Source organism: Dermacentor silvarum, chromosome 11 (genome assembly GCF_013339745.2).
Source record: "Dermacentor silvarum isolate Dsil-2018 chromosome 11, BIME_Dsil_1.4, whole genome shotgun sequence".
NCBI classification, from domain to species: Eukaryota; Metazoa; Arthropoda; class Arachnida; order Ixodida; family Ixodidae; genus Dermacentor; species Dermacentor silvarum.
This window is the reverse complement of record NC_051164.1, coordinates 6644450-6663186: the sequence shown is the minus strand read 5'-3', so window position 1 is coordinate 6663186 and position 18737 is coordinate 6644450. Positions and strand designations below refer to the sequence as shown.

Here is an 18737-nt window from a genome sequence, read left to right as displayed (position 1 = left end):
AACGATGTTCATATACCTGCCAGAGCTTTGTTTGAGTGCTATGTTGTCCACGACCAGTGTACCTGCAGGTAAAAACACTGTCGCGATTTGTTGTCTCGCGCCGACCGGGCGAAAGGACTCAACAAGCGGCACGAGGGGGCTGCACAGGCGCAGCGGAGTACCCGCAACTACCGGCCCCAGCTGTGGTCACGGGACCGACCCACCCCACTACCACCACCAGCTTCATACGCAGCACAGAACCCGAGGAGAGCGAAGAAGATCGATTTAGCCTACGCAACGACTATGGCCTCTTGCATCATTAGCGACTCCAAGTCGGCTATCCGCAACTTCACCAGAGGCCTCATTTCACCGCAAGCAAACCGCATACTGTCGAGCACATCCCCATCGCGTCGCCGCCGTGTTCAGTTTATCTGAGTCCCGGGCCTTGCCGGGAATGAAGCCGCTCACATGACGCTTCCCGTGAAATCGTCCACCGGGCGCGTCACACGTCATCGGAGCAGCGACGACCCGCAGCCCGGCGGGCTGCAGACGCGGCAGACGTCTCCTGGCGCGGCTACGCGAAAGACAGAATGGTCACGTATGGCGAAATCCCCATGCATTACCGTAAGGCAAGGATGAAGTACCCACCTCCTGGCAAGTCACTCACAAAGCACCAGTCGACAACATGGCGATTATTGCAGACACGCACATTCCCCACACCCTCGCTGTACAGTAACATCTACCCAGACGTTTGCACACCAAACTGCAAAGCGTGTGGGACAGCTCGCACCTATCTCGACTAGATTATCTGGACATGTCCCGCAGTAACACACACCATTAGTCACAGCACCAAACCTACATCTAAAATCACCACGCCCGAGCAGCGGGAGGCTGTGCTGCTCAGCGCACGCCCGGAGGACCAACTCTGGGCAGTGTTGTGTCTGGCGGCCCTTCGGAACAAAGGATGCCTCACCGATCAACAGGCGTGCAGCTGTGGAGTGCTGTTCACGCTTCATCGTTTCTCGAAGCCGGGGAGCGTCACCGTCACCCGGGACTAATGGAGGAGCAATTAGTCCACGGGCTGCAATGAGAAATCGGCCTCGTGAGTCGCTAAAACGGCAACGTCGCTCTTGGTGTGTTTCCGTGAAGCACCGGCACCCGCCCGGACTACGACGGGGCTCGGCGGTAGCTTCCGCGAAGGCCAGTCTCCTGACTGACAAGCTGACCGTCACGGAGAGGCCGCTAATCCTTGAAAGGGGCCAAAGTCAGACATTTCCGTGGCAACAGCTTCGACGTTTGGTTGGTAAGTTGCCACCTGTTGCTCGGTATGCGGGGGCGGACGAGAAACATCGGAGGGAGAGCCCGGCGGAACGGTGCCACATAATGGGCGGGGTATTGCGTCCAGGTCGAAAATAGAGATTGGCTAAGAAGAACTAAAGTGCATTTTCTCGTCGAGTAAAAGAGGGAAACGAAAGGGATAAAAAAGCAGGGCTTGAGTTGTGTGGACGCTCGGTGACGTAAACGCTCGGACATGCAAAGACGTTAGCACGCAGACGGCTCCAAGAATCAGGGAGCCCTTCGTGTAAAATAATGTACATTTGTATATAAAACCCTTTTCTGATTTATCTGGAGCTCTCCTTCTCCCGGCACCTGGCACGTCACCAGAAATGGAACCTTCGTGGCCGCACGGACCCTCGGACTTCGCAACAGCAGTCGGGCTAGCTGACGACGTCGCCAAAGTCCGGCCGCCGCCTGAGGAAGGAGGGGGCTCCGGTGGGGCTATAGTCTCCCGGCCACCACCTCCGTCGACCCCAGCAAGGACGATCAATAGCGTTTTCTCTCTCCCTCTTGCGAGATCAAGCCGCTTCGCGAGTTATTTCTATTGCATTCATCAGATTCTTTATTTGGCTTTCTAAAGGCACTTGCCCGGCGTGAAAGGCTTCCAAGAAGTCGATTGCTCGATTTCTTGGAACCTGCGAAAAAAAAAATTGGCAGCCCATTCACGAAGTGAAAGCTGATGATGGAGCGAAGCTCCTTGGACGATTACGGCTGCTGCTCGAGCTTTCGCTTCGAGGTCTTGCTGCCGTTGCCGTCGTGCGGCTGCTTCTTGTGCTCGTAGCTCGGGGTTAGCTTCGCGGCGTTGCCGTTGGGCTGCCGCGTCTCGTTCTCGAAGTGTAGGATCAGAGTCACGACGTTTGCGCTTACGTTCGCGCTCCTCGATACTGCAGTGCTAAGTGTAGCGACAGCGGCGCGGCGCAACACCTGCGCGCGGTCGGTATGCGCGCTGCGTGCGCTCTGCGAACGGTTCTGCGCATGACGTCGTGTGCTTGCTCGGAGAGGGGTTTCGGAGCGGCGCCAGCGCAGCGCAACACCTGTGCGCGGTTGGTATGCGTGCTTCGTGCACGACGGGGAGCTACGACGACGACGGCGACAACGGACATCGTGAGAGCCTAAGGAGCTTCGCTACTAAAAATAAATCGGGACACTATTCAAACATGGGAGAAGACGACGTTCGATCCAGTGCGGACTAGAGAGCATCGGCTCCCGCTTCAGTAAATGTTTTCTGTCAGACAAACGTCTCATCTTCAGCGTATTCTTGCACGATTCGACGCAGTTCGTCTAGAGGACCACGCCGACCCCAAGTTCTTACCGGTGCGTGGTCATTTCGCCATTCTTCGGGACTTTTTACCCGACCCCGCCGCACGGTTAGGCCTACTTTCCCGGATAAGGCGCGCCGAGACCTAGCTCTCGCACGCCGCCGTGCCCAAGAATGTCCATTAAAGTGACGGTCGAGGGGGAGGACATCACCCCCGAGGAGTGCCTGAAGTCCGGATGGACCACGGCTATTTCCAAGCGCAAGTTGCTACGGCAGCCTGGTGTCGGTGACCGGGCGAGTTCGACACAACGTGGCAGCGGCCGGGCCGGGTCCCGCACCCCCACCGCCGGCGGCGTCAAGAAACGCCTCGCCGCAGCCTCGAGGCTCCCCCGCTTGCCGAGGGAGCACTTTAGGATCATCGTCCGCCCCAGAGGCGGGCTGAACGTCAGGACGATCAGCCAGATCAAGGTGACACAGGCCTTGGCCATGGCGGCTCAACTCGCCCCGGCCGAAACGGAGGGGGACATCGTCTGCCCCAACGTGGTCCAAAACATCTATGTCGTGAGTACGCCGACGGAGAAGAGCGCCCGCGCTTACGCGAACGTGCAAGTTCTACTCGTGGGGTCTGCCCGATACGAAGTCAACTCGTACCTGGCAGCGCCGGATAACACGTGCAAGGGGATTGTGCGGGGCGTCGACCTCGACTTCGACCGCAACCAGCTGCGCGACATGATCGTCCAGCCGAGGAACCCAAAGGCTCTCGAAGTGAAACGCTTCAAGGACACTACCACGATCGTCGTTCTTTTCGGCGGGCTCAAAGTACCGAACTATGTCATGTGCGGCGCCAGCATGCTTCGCTGTACGCTTTACAGACGCCAGACAGACGTTTGCTACGCCTGCGGAAGGCTGGGTCACCGCGCCGACGTGTGCCCGGCCCCGGTGAAAACAATTTGCAGGGGATGCGGACTCGCGTCCCCCGCGGAAGACCATGAATGCTCGCTCAAGTGCACTGTGCACCCTCTGCGGGGGGCCTCATCTCACGGCGGACAAGGCCTGCAAACAACGCTTCCAAGTGCCCTACGTCGTCTGTCGCAGAAGGAGGCAGCGAAAGCGCGCCGAGAAAACGCCTGCGTGTGGCAGCTGCCAAGTATGTGATTCGAGCCTGCCCAGGGCGTCCTCGAGGGGGCGCTCCGTCACACCAGCCGGCCGACGCAGCCGGTCCAGAGGGCGCTCCAGCTCCAGGGGGCGCTCTCACTCAAGAGTCAGAATCCGGGCGACCGCCTGGGCCGGTCGAGTTAAACAGAAGCCTCCAAAGGTAACGAAGGGTTCGCCGCCATAGCAGAGCAATCCTAGAGTCGCGCACTTAGAGCAGGAGAACGCGCAGCTCAAGGAAGAGTTCGAGTCATTTCGGAAGTCGGGTTCCTCTGTGCCGCCCACGCAGGCCCCCATGGAGCTCCCCGCGGAAACGCAGGAGCAGGCGCGGTCCGCCAAGAAGCGGGCCCTCGCGTACCCCGTTGAGGGAGAAGGGGACCTCGAGGAATTCAAAAGCGAGATTAGGAATAGGGAGTCGGTGCAGAGCCTCCAAGGCTCAGTCATGAGCCTAGTAGAAGCGGTGGCTACTCTCACGAGCAGGGTCAACACCCTCGAAACTAGGGTCGCTCTGGGAGAGTCAACCCCCGGGTACTCGGGTGCGGTTAGAAGTGGTCTACCCTCAGAAACGGAGGGTTCTAGATGCGGTTCCCCCTATGAAAGGCCAAGCAAAAGCTCCAAACATGGCGGGTCCGGATAAGGGATTCCTAATCTGGCAGTGGAACTGGGCCGGTTTCCTGCCGAAAAAGGCAGTCCTGCAGCAGTTCGTTCGTTCACGTGAGCGTAAGCCGCACGTCATTGTACTACAGGAAACTCTTAGGGAGACAGTGTCGCTGCAGGGTTACAGATCTCACTCCGTCTTTGGCGCAGGCAGGAGGGGCATTTGCTTCCTCGTGTCCAAGCGATGTTCTTTTGTCGTACACTCCATATATATGCAGCCGGATATGCAGCCGTCGGCCCATTTTTCTCGGAATCCGGTGCACTCCACCCGCAAACAAGTAACTTTACGGCTGAGGCCTATGCACTATTGTCGGCTGTGAATCATATAGTGAAAACAAAACTTCAAAAAACAGTTATATTTACAGACTCTCTAAGCGTTGTGAAAGCCCTGCATGATGTCACTCTGCAAACACAAAATCCTGTACTCATTGAGCTCTATTCCGCCCTATTCAGAGCGTATATAGCAAACCAGCAGGCATTGAGGGTAATGTGCAAGCAGACCAAATGGCCACATCAGCGACATCACACACTAGTAATCATACAGTAGCCGTTCCTGCAACAGACTTGAAACCCTTCTTGCGAAAGAAACTGCGAAGCCACTGGCAACGCTTGTGGGACGCTCAAACAAATAATAAACTTCACATGATTAAACCACAGTTAGGCTTCCAGCCCTCAGCTATGAAAACACGACGAATTGACGTCATATTCTGCTGTCTCAGAATAGGACACACGTATGGCACCCACAATTTTTTGCTTACTGGTGATGAACCACCAACCTGTGGTAGATGTGGTGAGAGGCTGACCGTCCTCCACGTCCTGCTGGAGTGTCGGGAAGCCGAACCGGAGAGAAGAAAACATTTTCATGTAGCATACCGCTATCATATCCCTCTTCACCCCATGATGTTTATTGGTGAAGAACCACTTTTTAATGCCAATGCAATCCTTGGCTTTTTGAACGATGTTGTGCTACATGTTATTAGTCCAATAAGTTCGTAGCGCATCCTCTCTCTAGAGGATGCCGCTGTGATAGTTTTTTATTGCACATGCCTCCAGGCCCTTGTGGTTCAAGGGCTCTGTCTAGGCAGTTGTGCTTTTTGCCAACTACTGCATCTTAAATATTTTGAATATCCTGTCATTCTTTCTCAATGCATTCTTCATTGCATAGTACACCTCATTAGTCATTGTCATGATTTTAGTACATGTATATTTTACGCACTTTACAGCGATAATTTTTAGGCCCCTTTACAGCCACGCCTCATCTATTTCTCAGAATTCATCGCTCCACTGCAAACTCACAAACACTGGCATGGCGCTCTTTGGCCATACTTGGCCCTTGCGCCATTAAACACCATACATCATCATGCGCATGGATCACAGCAAGGTCGAGCATTCGCTAATCGAAATCATTCCCAACGTGTGGCTAAAATCCATCATCTTTATTCTTAACATATACAGTTCTCCCAGGGACCAAAGACACCGTTTTGCGTCCCTCGGGGCGAAGGCCGCGGGGCTGGCGGCGGGCGACTTCAACGCCCCGCACCGCGAGTGGGGCTACCTGTCGTCGGCCGCGAAGGGGAGCGACCTCTGCAAACGGCCGCCGATCGCGCACTCGTACTCTTGACGGACCCGGCCTTCCCCACCAGAACGGGCACTTCGATCACCAGGGACTCCACGTCTGACCTCACCTTCGTCAAGGGGGTGGGACCGGCCTCGTGAAGTAACCTGCACGAGAACTTAGGTAGCGATCACTTCATCCTGGCTACCTCCTTCGAGGTGTCGAGCAGGTCCCCCCGCGAATTTAGGGTAACGGATTGGGACCTCTTTCGAAAAATCAGGGAGGGAAAGATGGCGGATCCCACATACTTTAAATAATGGTTGTTGCAATTGAAAAGGGATGTCGAGTCCGCCACCAAGACGATCCGCACGGACCTCAAGGTGGACAGGATGGACAGCCGTCCCCCTTCACCTCCTCAAGGCCAAGGCTGCTCTCCTGGTCAGGTGGAAGGGGCAAGGGCTCAATCGTAAACTCCGTAAGAGGATAGCACTACTAAATCGCACCATTGAGGAACACTGTCGCACGCTCGCTATTCAACAGTGGGACGAAATTTGTAATTCGGTCGATGGGCAAATGCGCACGGGAGGCAAATGGTACCTGCTGAAGCAGCTCCTAGACGAATCGGCCTCCAAGTCCAACCAGAGACTAGCTATGGACAGAATTTTGCACGAAGGCAAACGGGAAGGCTCCACCGTGCAGGGCATTATCCAGATGTTGGCCGACAGATACTTACCCACAGGCCCCTCGGGCGACGCGGACGGTCCCCGCTACCGGGGTCTCCAGCGGGAGGACCTGGACGCTCATTTCTCTAAAAACGAGGTTAGGGAAGCGCTTTTTACCCTGAACGGCCGATCGGAATTTCGAACAGGCTTTTTCGCAATCTGGACGAAAATGCAATCTCCACTTTAACGGACGAGATCAATCGCGTGTGGGATTCGGGTGACGTCCCGGATGATTGGAAGCTCGCGTCGGTAGTTCTCATTCCAAAACCAGGTCGGACTCCCGGACTAAACAACCTGCGACCAATCTCGCTCACTTCGTGCGTGGGAAAGGTCGCGGAACACGTCATTCACAACCGGATATCTAGGTACATTGAGGAACGCGAACTGTTCCCCTACAACATGGTGGGCTTTCGTCCGTCCCTGTCATCTCAGGACGTCATGAAACTCATTAAACACCAGATCATCGATAGGGACTCCAGAGACGTCAGGGGTATCCTAGCGGTGGATCTTGAAAAGGCCTTCGATAAAATTTCCCATAGGCACATCCTCGAATCCGTTACGGAGATGGACCTTGGATCCAAGTTTCACGGGTTCGTTAGTTCGTTCCTTCGGGGCAGGCGCGCCACTCTCAAGGTGGGTTAGGTAAAGTCTGATCCCTTCGAGCTGGGGGAAAGGGGCACCCCTCAGTGGTCGGTCATCTCGCCACTTCTCTTCAACGTCGCCATGCGCGGTCTCTCAGCCCGTCTGTCCGAAGTGGATGGCGTTAATCACGCTCTTTACGCCGACGACATCACGGTGTGGTGCGATGGCGGCAGTTAAGGCAGAGTCGAGGAATCCCTACAGGCGGCCCTGAGCTGCACGGATGATTTCTTGGCGGGCACGGGGCTCCGGCTCTCCCCGTCCAAGTCCGAACTCCTTTTGTATCGACCGACCAGGAAGGGGCGCATCCCCAAGGGTCAGGTGCCTCTCGAAAAGGTCGACATATCCATTCGCACGGCCATCGGGCAGGTCATTCCCAAGGTTGAGGTCATCCGCGTACTCGGTATGCTCATAGAGGCAATTGGCTGAAACGGACAGATGATTGCTCGTATCGCCACCAAATCGGACAACATGGTCAGGCTCATCACTAGGGTCTCCAACAGTCGTGGAGGTCTGGGAGAGGACATCCTCCTCAGGCTGTACCACGTCTTCCTAATGAGCCACATCACGTACGTGGCCACCGCGCATCGCTGGCACGGATACGAGAAGGCAAAGCTCGAAGCGCTGATGCGCAAGATCATCAAAAAGGTGCTCGGCATCCCCATGGCCGCCAGCATGGAGAAGCTCATGCCGCTGGGAGTCCACAACAATCTCGACGAGGTTGTCGCGGCACAGCAGACGGCCCAGGTCGTCAGGCTCTCTTCCTCGCCTGCGGGGAGGCGGATCTTGGAGGCGCTGGGCTGCAATCCCACTGCCGTCAGGGAGAGGCGGTGCGCGCTCGACGCGGAAGGCCATCACGGTCTCGCCGTTCCCGCGCAACGTGCACCCGCAACACAATGTAGGCAGACGCAGGGCCCGGGCGGCCGGACTTCTCAGATCCGTCGCTGGCGATCCGCGATCGGTAGCGTTCGTAGACGCCGCCCAATACATTATTTCAATATTAATATTTCAATATCAATATCAAGACAATATTTCAACATCAGCTTACTATTGCTGATAAAAAGGTTTTTAAACGTTCTTTATTGAGCTGCCTTCATTTTTATTGCGATAGCAATTATATGGACACTCAATGAGGATTTCTGCCATCGATGTCGCCGTCGCTGTGAGTTTCCGTATGACGTCAACGGCGATGAAATCGTCGCCACGCGCCGGACGATGTATGTGCGAGTGAAAGGGCACGAGGGACGCGCGCTTTCACGGGGAGCGAACGCACGGCGGAGAATAAACGCGCGTTCTGCGCCGTGCTCCCTGAAGGGCTGCAGAATTAAGCGTCTCTTTCCTCCTTTACAATCACCTTATATCAACCATCACCATCACGACCATCACCATACCATATAGCAAACGCGACTTCTTCCGTCGCGCGAAATGCCGTGGGGGGACGGGACTCGGGAGGGAGGGGGGAGCGTTGCTGGTGCTGCTGCATGTCCAAGTTTGTACATCTGATAAAACTACTATCCTTACATCGTATAGCTCTCTACTAATTTGCTATAGCAATTGATGCTTCGCCTTTCGGGTGAAACTGTTTGACACGCGCGTCTTCCAGAGACGCCGGCCACGCGCTCTCAGCGTGGCTGTAAAACGGCAAAGCAAGCGTAGACGCCGCACCCTAACGCTCCGCTCAAACGGCTTGGGAGGCGACGCCGGTCGCCACAGCGAGCAGACGTGATTCTACATCGCTCCGTCCATTTCGCCCTATTTATGCCGCAAATCGACTGAAGTTTGTTTGCAGAGACTCCCTTACATCTGGAGACCAATTGGATCAAGTCTGAAGCCAGCCGAAACCATTTCTGAAACCATTTCTCCGGCAACTTTTCACCAGAACCGTCTGGGTTAACCCTGACGAAGCACAGGGAACGCTGCGACGGTCTTGCGAGCGCGGCCCCGACGCGCGCCGCGTCGATACAGCATGCCTCCTAAACTCGTCACAGACGCCGACAGCTGGACCTCGAAGGCCCCGCGCACACCCAAGGGTAAGCCCAACCCCGAGAATTTCCTGACTCTTATCTTGCGGCAACCAGCAGGATTAAACTTAGCGGTCGTCCGTCCACAAGATCTGCACGCTAGTCTGGCTCTATCGGCAGGCCTCACGAATTCTGAAGCAATCTCGACCGCCCTCAGAATACGCAACGAGAAGAACTTGGGCGTGATAGAACGTGCCGATGTAACCGCAGCCAGGAAGTTGCAAAACGCTTAATCATTCACCTAGGACAATCAAACGTACCCTTCGAGAATCTATGCCATGTCGCCACCTGACGCACGCAAGGGAATTGTACGCAATATCGAACCCAACACATCATCGGCGCATCTAATGGAAGGACTCCGGGCTTCCAACTACGAAATACTTAGTGCACGCATGATGGGTGCCACCGCAACGGCCCTCGTCACGTTTCGAGGCACGTACATCTCATATGAAGTTATCTACATATGGGGCATCCTCCGCTGCGTTCCACACCAACCCCGAGCCCAATTTTGCGCCGCCTGCTTAGCTATCGGCCACAGACTGGATGTCTGCCCCAATAGCAATGTTAACCGTTGCAAGATTTGTGGGCACACAGTGACCGACTCGGAACAGCGCACACGACTGCAAACCTGGCTGTCCCAACTGCGGAAAGGACCATGCGGCAGATGATCCAGATTGCGAGACCCGTAAGGCAGCAGACCGAGTGGTGCGCCGGGCAGCCTGCCTCAAGCGACTAAGACATAGACAACATGCCAACCCAGAGATCCATGTTCAGGGGGAAACACCACCTGCACCTACCCACAAAGTCGTCATCGTTCGAAAGGCAATCCAGAGTCCAGAATGCAACAGGAACCGCCACAGAACTGGTTTTGGCACGTAAAAACCCCAGATAGAAGAAGAAGGAGCCGCCCCAGGAGCCCCAGTAGCAGCCGCAGTAGAAGCCGCAGCAGAACCGGCCCCACTGTCCAGGGACCCATAGTGCGCAACACCTCTATAGCCTGTGTGAAGGCCCTCTCTGGGAGACCCAGTACAACAAGGGAAGCTAAGGTGAGTCAGCCACTCGATACTCCTCCTTCCCAAGGCCCCTCTTCAACTCGTACTGTTAAATCACTCACAAAGCAAGAAACGACTATCGACGCGCTCTCATGAAAACGAAAGTCGCACCGCCACACCCTAATACACAAGAGGCACGAGCTTTAGCCAACACAGCGGACACGTCATCAGACAGCATGGACACAACAAACACAGACAACCCGACAAATCCTACTGCCGAAACTGCACTGCCTGCACAAGAGGTTGATGTAGATACACAATCGCCGGGACCAAAACGAGCACGATGCCAAGCTACAACGAGTCAGACACTCGAACCGCGCCTTGAACAGTTCGACGCCATGATAGATGCTAAGATTACAGCAGCCTTAGAAGAGTTCATGACGCGCCTTATGCCAAAGATCGAATCCTTCATCGACACCATTATAACCAGGAAATTAGATGCTCTACTCATGCCGTAGTTAGAAATGGCACTCCAGCCAATAACAGCACAACTGGACGTGTGCAGCAGCGAACTGAAACGCTACGACGAAGCAGAACTTACTAGGTCGCGTAGGCAAACAAGCGCGGCGCGCACCACTCCATACCCCTCACCGAATGCAATCCAAAATGAGCGATAGCACCATGGCCGATGATCTCACTGTGTGGCAGTGGAACTGCAGGGGCTTCTCTAAGAAGCGAGGCTTGCTCACGCAGTACATTGCCGCACAGGATTGTCGCCCAGACATTTTACTCATTCAGGAAGCAAACCACACACCCAACTTATCAGGCTACAGAACTTTCTGCACCCACAAGGAAAATGCGCCGATCGCTATCATGGTTCGTGAAGACCTCACTGCAGCACATGTTCATGACACACCGCGCAGCCTAACCATTAGGATATATCCCACACAAACAAATAAGCAAAGTAGCTCTCATCACCTGTACATAACAAATGTGTTCAGTTCACCAAAACAGAAAGCAGATTTTCTCGCGGAAGTAACATATATGCGCCCTGCAAGACATTTCACACATTTAATTGCTGGAGATTTTAACGCGGCCCATACGTCTTGGGGGTACTCAAAAAGTACCCAAAAGGGCACCTACGTTAACCGGATCATACAACAGGAAAACTTCACGATGCTAAACGATGTCGACTCACCCACGCGACACGGAAACTCTGTCGAGCGCGACACCACCCCAGACCTAACACTACTTAAAGGCCCCATAAAAGCATCGTGGATCAATACACACGACACGCTTTCCAGTGACCATACCCTGATAAAAATAGTACTGCACACAGGATGTTATAAACAAAGAACACGCAAGCGCCGCTAAACAGTGTGGACTAGCTTTAGAAAAGGACAATTGGGAGATATAACGGAGCATACACTGCAGTCATGGAGCGAGTCTCTGAAGAAGCGCGTGAAAACACATACCACAGAAATTAGTGAAACAGAACACACACCCAACATCGATACGCATCTTCTTCACATGTGGGAGGCGAGACAGGGCCTGATAAAAAGATGGAAAAGAAACAAAACGAACAGGCGACTCCGAAGGCGCATAGGGCTACTAAACGAAGAGATTGCTGCGTATACAGACCATCACACCCTCGAAAGCTGGCATACTACATGTGACAATCTGAGCAATACACTACACCTGGGGTCGGCCTAGCACCTTATAAGGGCTCTTTTAGACCCAGCACAGACCAAAACCCCCGATTCCTGCCGCTTTTGCCGCGCGCGGCATGACGCGTTACCGCGCGTTCTTGACGCGCGTCAAAAACGCGCGTTTCTGCCGCTGTCGTGGCCGTACCCTTAAGCACCGGGAAGTCGCCGTTCATAATCGCGTCAATAGCGGCCGCGGTTGCGACAAACAGTTGTTTCGGTTTGACTCGGTGCAAAGCTGTCGAGGAGGAAGAGCACCGGCTACATCGCGATGGACGTGCGATATGTTGGCGGTCAGCTTACTGGCGAAAAAATAATCGGGGTGTGCGCGCGGTAGTGCAAAGCCTGTCGCAAATGATGGCTCGCGCCGCGGCCGTGCTGCGAAGGAAGTCGCGAGGCCTCGATCGCCGCTGCGAGAGCCAATCAGTCACGAGATGACGAGAATTGCAGCTTCCGCACTGCTTTTGTGCAAAATAGCGAAAGGCTCATCCATTACACTAATAAAATCGTGCTGACGCAGTAAGCATTTGCTTATTGTTTTCTAGATACCCTGATAATTTGGACATTTTTTTCAATCCCGTGAAATTCGAGTTATCTAGGTTTTACTGTAATATGTGATATATACTATTCGAACTATGCGATTCGAAATTATTCGACCAAACCACTATTCGCTTCGAAGCTCAAATCCACTATTTGCCCATTCCTAAAAATTAGCTGTAATTTTATTAAAAGGGAATGAAAGTTGCGGTTATGGAGGGAGGGAGGGGACGCAACGTTTAGCTGCGGCACCAAATGCGTATTTATATAAAGATGTGGTGAGGCGAGGAGGTGGTAAACACTTCGGACGCTGCTCGACGAGTGTCCCGTTCGGATCTCGTTGAAAACTTCCGAGCCACCCCCAGAGGCACCGGCAACAGTCACCGACGCAGTGCGCGTTCGGTGCGAACGCGGCAAAACGCCGACGGCGTCGACAACAGACACCCTGTTACGATAATACAGGTTTTTAAAAGACAAAGCATAAATGAAAAAAAATGCAGCAGTTTAATGCATTAAATAAGAACAAGGCTGCAGATTAGTCAATAATAGGGAAAGCGACAAAGGGTCTTTTTCCAAGAAGATGAAAGAAATGCAGGAAATAAATAGAGAAACACAGTTGAAGTTTAAAAAAAAGTTAAAAAAGAAAAAAAAACATACTACTCTGAAAAAAAGAGATTCGGATAAACCTAAAAGAAAGCGCTCAAGTTCTGTATGAAACCTGGGAGGTTTCAAAAATTTTAAAGGAAATGGTAATGTGTTCCAGAGAGATCGATGGATGGATGGATGTAAAACTTTAATGAAAGTCCTGAAGTACGCGACTCAGTGCGCAGCGGGCCGCTCCCAGAGATAAAGCTGAAAATTGTAATGACTGCTTGCTGTAGTTGGTGCGAACGCTGGGTAAAATAAAGTTTATATTCTCTACAAATTTAGTATTACTTATATTAATAAGAGACGCCTTTGGTATGATGGTTACTGGAATAATTTTGTTTATTCTCCTAAAAATAAAACGGCGAGGTTGTATTTAACAAGATCAGTCACATTCAAAATATTATGACCATGTAATAACTCAATAGCGTTAATGATACGAAGTGAAAATGTTATTAAACGAATCGCTCGATTTTGAATGACTTGCAATGACGTTAGGTGACTGCTATAAGTGTTTCCCCATGATTCAATGTTATAGTTGATATGAGAATGAACAAAAGCATAATACAGCGACATTAGAGTAGAAAATGAGAAATAGGGCCGTGCTTTAATTAGAACGCGTATTCCATATGCCGTTTTCTTTTTTACGTTAGCTATATGAAGTTGAAATTTAAGGTGGCGATCAAATTCCACACCTAAATAGGTGCGATGATGAACTGCAGTGATTAGGTGATTGTTGATGGAAATGGATTGAAGGTGCTCAGGCGATCTCTGATGCGAGGTAAAGACGACAAAATTGGTCTTATTATGGTTAATCTGCAGCTTATTATGTTCACACCACGCGGAAATTGACAGAAGATGTTCGTTTAGTTTACTTGTTAGTGTTTTTAAACAATTGTTAGAATTAAATATGGTAGTGTCATCGGCGTACAGAATGCATTTCGATGAGAAGAGGCAACTAGGCAGATCATTAAAATAAATTAGAAAAAGTAGGGGACCTAATATGGACCCCTGCGGTACACCTATATTAGAAGTAGCTTCTTTAGAGTAGTACCGAGAAATTTTAACGACTTGTTTTCTATCTTGTAAGTAACTGCGGATTAGAAGTAGTGGCGGACCTGTTATTCTAATGGCTTCGAGCTTAGTGCAAAGAATTGTGTGATCAATAGTGTCGAAGGCCTTAGATAGGTCAACAAATATGGAGGCTGCAAATTTACCTTCATCAATTGCTTTTTTAAGGTAGTCAGTGAGAGCTATAAGTCCGAGATTAGTTGAAAAACCAGAACGAGAGCCAAATTGATGGTGGGAAAGAATACTAAATTTATTTAAATACTTTGTTAGACGCTTTAGATAATTTTTTTCAATAACCTTATTAAAAAATACAAGAACACAAATAGGTCCATAAAGGTTCTGCATGAGCGTGCGATCACCTTTTTTGAAAACAGGCATGACTCGACGGCGTTTAATTTCACGTGGGAAGACACCGGCTTTAAAAATGAGGTTAATGATAGCAGAGAGAACGTTGGCAATATGTTGTGCAATCATTTTAGTATGGTAAGTGTTATTATTATCGAGGCCAGCGATGGTGGCGTTAAGGGTCCTAATTATTGAAAGTACTTCATCAGGCGTAGTTGGAAAAAAGAAAATTGCATGAGGTAGGCGGTTACAGGACATGTTACAGCATGAAGTGGAATCAGAAGCGGTGTTGAAAAAAGCATCACAAAAGGCATTCGCAATATCAAGCGGATTACTGTATTCCCTGTTATTGTGAATTATTCTCGAAATGACGTTCTGGGTGTTACGCTTTAAAAAGGTGTTAACTATTTCCCACTTTTTCCTAGTGTTATTACCACATTCTACAATTTTATGTTCGTTATAATTCCTCTTCGCAATTCTCAGCTGCGCAGAAAGTGCGCTAGAAAATTTTTTTTAACGGGCAAGTAGTTTAGTATTAAAAGGTTGTTCCTTTGTTTTTTATATAAATTTTCACGAGTACCGCATTGCTTTCAGAAGGCCCTCTGTAAGCCATAGGTTTTGCGGTGATGCTACCTTTATTCTGCATTTTTGTTTATGAGAGTGGGAGTTGAAAAGCGATGAAAGTGTCGACAGAAACTGTGAAAAAGCTGTTTGGGGGTCATTAGTTGATACAAGTTCCGACCAGTCAGTTTTAGTTAGACTAGTAAGGAAGATTTCTTTGTCAAGTATAATTCTGTAATATGAAGTGTTCCCAAAGGTTGAGTGATTGCGAAAGCGTAGAACAATATGTTAGTGATCGGTAAAGTCGGTGCCTGCTTCCGGTGGGTCTGTTAAGTTCGATAATGCGTGGTCAATCAAGGTGCCGTCGACATTGTTAGGACAGCGAGCAGGGAGAGTAATTAAATATTCATACCCAAAACTATGAAAGTTGCTTGAATATTTAGAAGAATTAGATGAATTAGTATCCAAGAGGATATTGCCCATGATTATGCCGTTGCAGTTAGCGCGCGATATCTTTTCCATGGTTCGATCGAGTGCACTACAGAAATGAGCAACTAAAGAAGAGGTTGAGCGATAAATGCAACCAAACACTAAGTTCTTGCTGTCTGTACCGAAGACGGGTGAGCCAAATTCAACAAATACTGATTCACAGTTAGTAATATTTAACTCCAAGTCATGCCGGCGTTTGTATGGAATGTTAGATGAGACAAATATAGCTGCACCACCGTGGTTACTCGTCTCTCTGTGAGAATACTCAGAAACATATGAGTTAAAGCAGAATAGGTCCTTGTCATCATTACTTAGCCAGGTTTCAGACACACATATTATTTAAAAGGTGTTGGTAAGTGTTGAAAAAAGGTTCTGATAATCATCGAAATGCTTTCGGAGACTTCTAGCATTGAAGTGAATGATGGAGTGGTAGTCACGCGACATGAACTTATTCAGTGCAGATGTTGACAGGTAAGAGTCCATGGTGGATACAATTATCCGTCCACAAGTGCTTCCAGTTGTTGGCCTTTTTCAGCGCCAGTGCTTGGAAAAAGAGTGCCTTAATTTGTGGTGTCAAGTGGTCATTAACAAATATAGGGTAGTTGCTGTCATATCTGCCGATGTCACTCAGGCAGAGCCTTGCCTTTCGGGCTTTGCTGATGAAATCATTCTTTTTTGTTCGAGAACAGAATCTTGCAATTAAGTCTTTCTTTCCCATATCTTTAGTAGACACTTTATGGACAACATCGAGATCAGTGGAAGTAACGGGACATCCAATTTTCCTATCAGTTGTCTCCAATACAACAACACAGTCCTCGCCCTGAGTGCAGGGGAAACCCCTGATCTCGATGTTGTTAATGCGATAGTACTGATCGAGTTCGGACACCCTGCGGGAAAGCGAGAAGTTTTCAGATTTCAGCGCTTTGCTTTCTGCCACAAGTGAGCTAAGCTTTTTCACTGTGCAGCTTCTCAACCAGATCATTCAAAAATTTTAGACGGGACTCAAGACTGTCCACGTGCTTCTTTAGCTCCAGCACGTCAACCCCAGTAGTCTTTATTTGCAAGACAATCTTGTCAGCAATGCGATCAGTCATACGATCAGATTCATTATCAAGCCTTGATTCCAGTTCGTCAATTTTTTACCGAGTTCAGCACAGGACTCGCATAGGTCGGCGCACTCACTCATGAGTGCACCCACTCACACTCACTCGCACTCATTTCAAAGGCGTGAGTGCGAGTGAGTGCCAGTGAGTGTGAGTGCAGGTGAGTGCGAGTGAGTGCCAGTGAGTGTGAGTGCAGGTGAGTACGAGTGAGTGCCAGTGAGTGTGAGTGCAGGTGAGTACGAGTGAGTGCCAGTGAGTGTGAGTGTGAGTGAGTACTAGTGAGTGTGAGTGCAGGTGAGTGCGAGTGAGTGCCTGTGAGTGTGAGTGCAGGTGAGTGCAAGTGCGAGTGAGTGCCAGTGAGTGTGAGTGGAGGTGAGTGTGAGTGCGAGTGGAAGTGAGTGTGAGTGCGAGTGAGTGCCAGTGAGTGAGTGCAGGTGAGTGCGAGTGAGTGCCAGTGAGTGTGAGTGCAGGTGAGTGTGAGTGCGAGTGGAAGTGAGTGTGAGTGCGAGTGAGTGCCAGTGAGTGTGAGTGCAGGTGAGTGCGAGTGAGTGCCAGTGAGTGTGAGTGCAGGTGAGTACGAGTGAGTGCGAGTGAGTGTGAGTGTGAGTGAGTACTAGTGAGTGTGAGTGCAGGTGAGTGCGAGTGAGTGCCTGTGAGTGTGAGTGCAGGTGAGTGCAAGTGCGAGTGAGTGCCAGTGAGTGTGAGTGGAGGTGAGTGTGAGTGCGAGTGGAAGTGAGTGTGAGTGCGAGTGCCAGTGAGTGTGAGTGCAGGTGAGTGCGAGTGAGTGCCAGTGAGTGTGAGTGCAGGTGAGTGCGAGTGAGTGCCAGTGAGTGTGAGTGCAGGTGAGTACGAGTGAGTGCCAGTGAGTGTGAGTGTGAGTGAGTACTAGTGAGTGTGAGTGCAGGTGAGTGCGAGTGAGTGCCTGTGAGTGTGAGTGCAGGTGAGTGCAAGTGCGAGTGAGTGCCAGTGAGTGTGAGGTGAGTGTGAGTGCGAGTGGAAGTGAGTGTGAGTGCGAGTGAGTGCCAGTGAGTGTGAGTGCAGGTGAGTGCGAGTGAGTGCCAGTGAGTGTGAGTGCGAGTGGAAGTGAGTGTGAGTGCGAGTGAGTGCCAGTGAGTGTGAGTGCAGGTGAGTGCAGGTGAGTACGAGTGAGTGCCAGTGAGTGTGAGTGTGAGTGAGTACTAGTGAGTGTGAGTGCAGGTGAGTGCGAGTGAGTGCCTGTGAGTGTGAGTGCAGGTGAGTGCAAGTGCGAGTGAGTGCCATTGAGTGTGAGTGAAGGTGAGTGTGAGTGCGAGTGGAAGTGAGTGTGAGTGCGAGTGAGTGCCAGTGAGTGTGAGTGCAGGTGAGTGCGAGTGAGTGCCAGTGAGTGTGAGTGCAGGTGAGTGCGAGTGAGTGCCAGTGAGTGTGAGTGCAGGTGAGTACGAGTGAGTGCCAGTGAGTGTGAGTGTGAGTGAGTACTAGTGAGTGTGAGTGCGGGTGAGTGCGAGTGAGTGCCTGTGAGTGTGAGTGCAGGTGAGTGCAAGTGCGAGTGAGTGCCAGTGAGTGTGAGTGGAGGTGAGTGTGAGTGCGAGTGGAAGTGAGTGTGAGTGCGAGTGAGTGCCAGTGAGTGTGAGTGCAGGTGAGTGCGAGTGAGTGCCAGTGAGTGTGAGTGCAGGTGAGTGCGAGTGAGTGCCAGTGAGTGTGAGTGCAGGTGAGTACGAGTGAGTGCCAGTGAGTGTGAGTGTGAGTGTGAGTGAGTACTAGTGAGTGTGAGTGCAGGTGAGTGCGAGTGAGTGCCTGTGAGTGTGAGTGCAGGTGAGTGCAAGTGCGAGTGAGTGCCAGTGAGTGTGAGTGGAGGTGAGTGTGAGTGCGAGTGGAAGTGAGTGTGAGTGCGAGTGAGTGCCAGTGAGTGCGAGTGGAAGTGAGTGCGAGTGAGTGCCAATGAGTGTGAGTGCAGGTGAGTGCGAGTGAGTACCAGTGAGTGTGAGTGC

At 51.4% G+C, this 18737-nt stretch overlaps 1 protein-coding gene across 2 annotated transcripts in view; it reads left to right on the top strand.

Annotated features, from left to right (window-relative positions):
* Positions 1-18737, top strand: part of LOC119433651 (uncharacterized) — a 276033-nt gene that overhangs the window by 200781 nt on the left and 56515 nt on the right. The window lies entirely within an intron of this gene.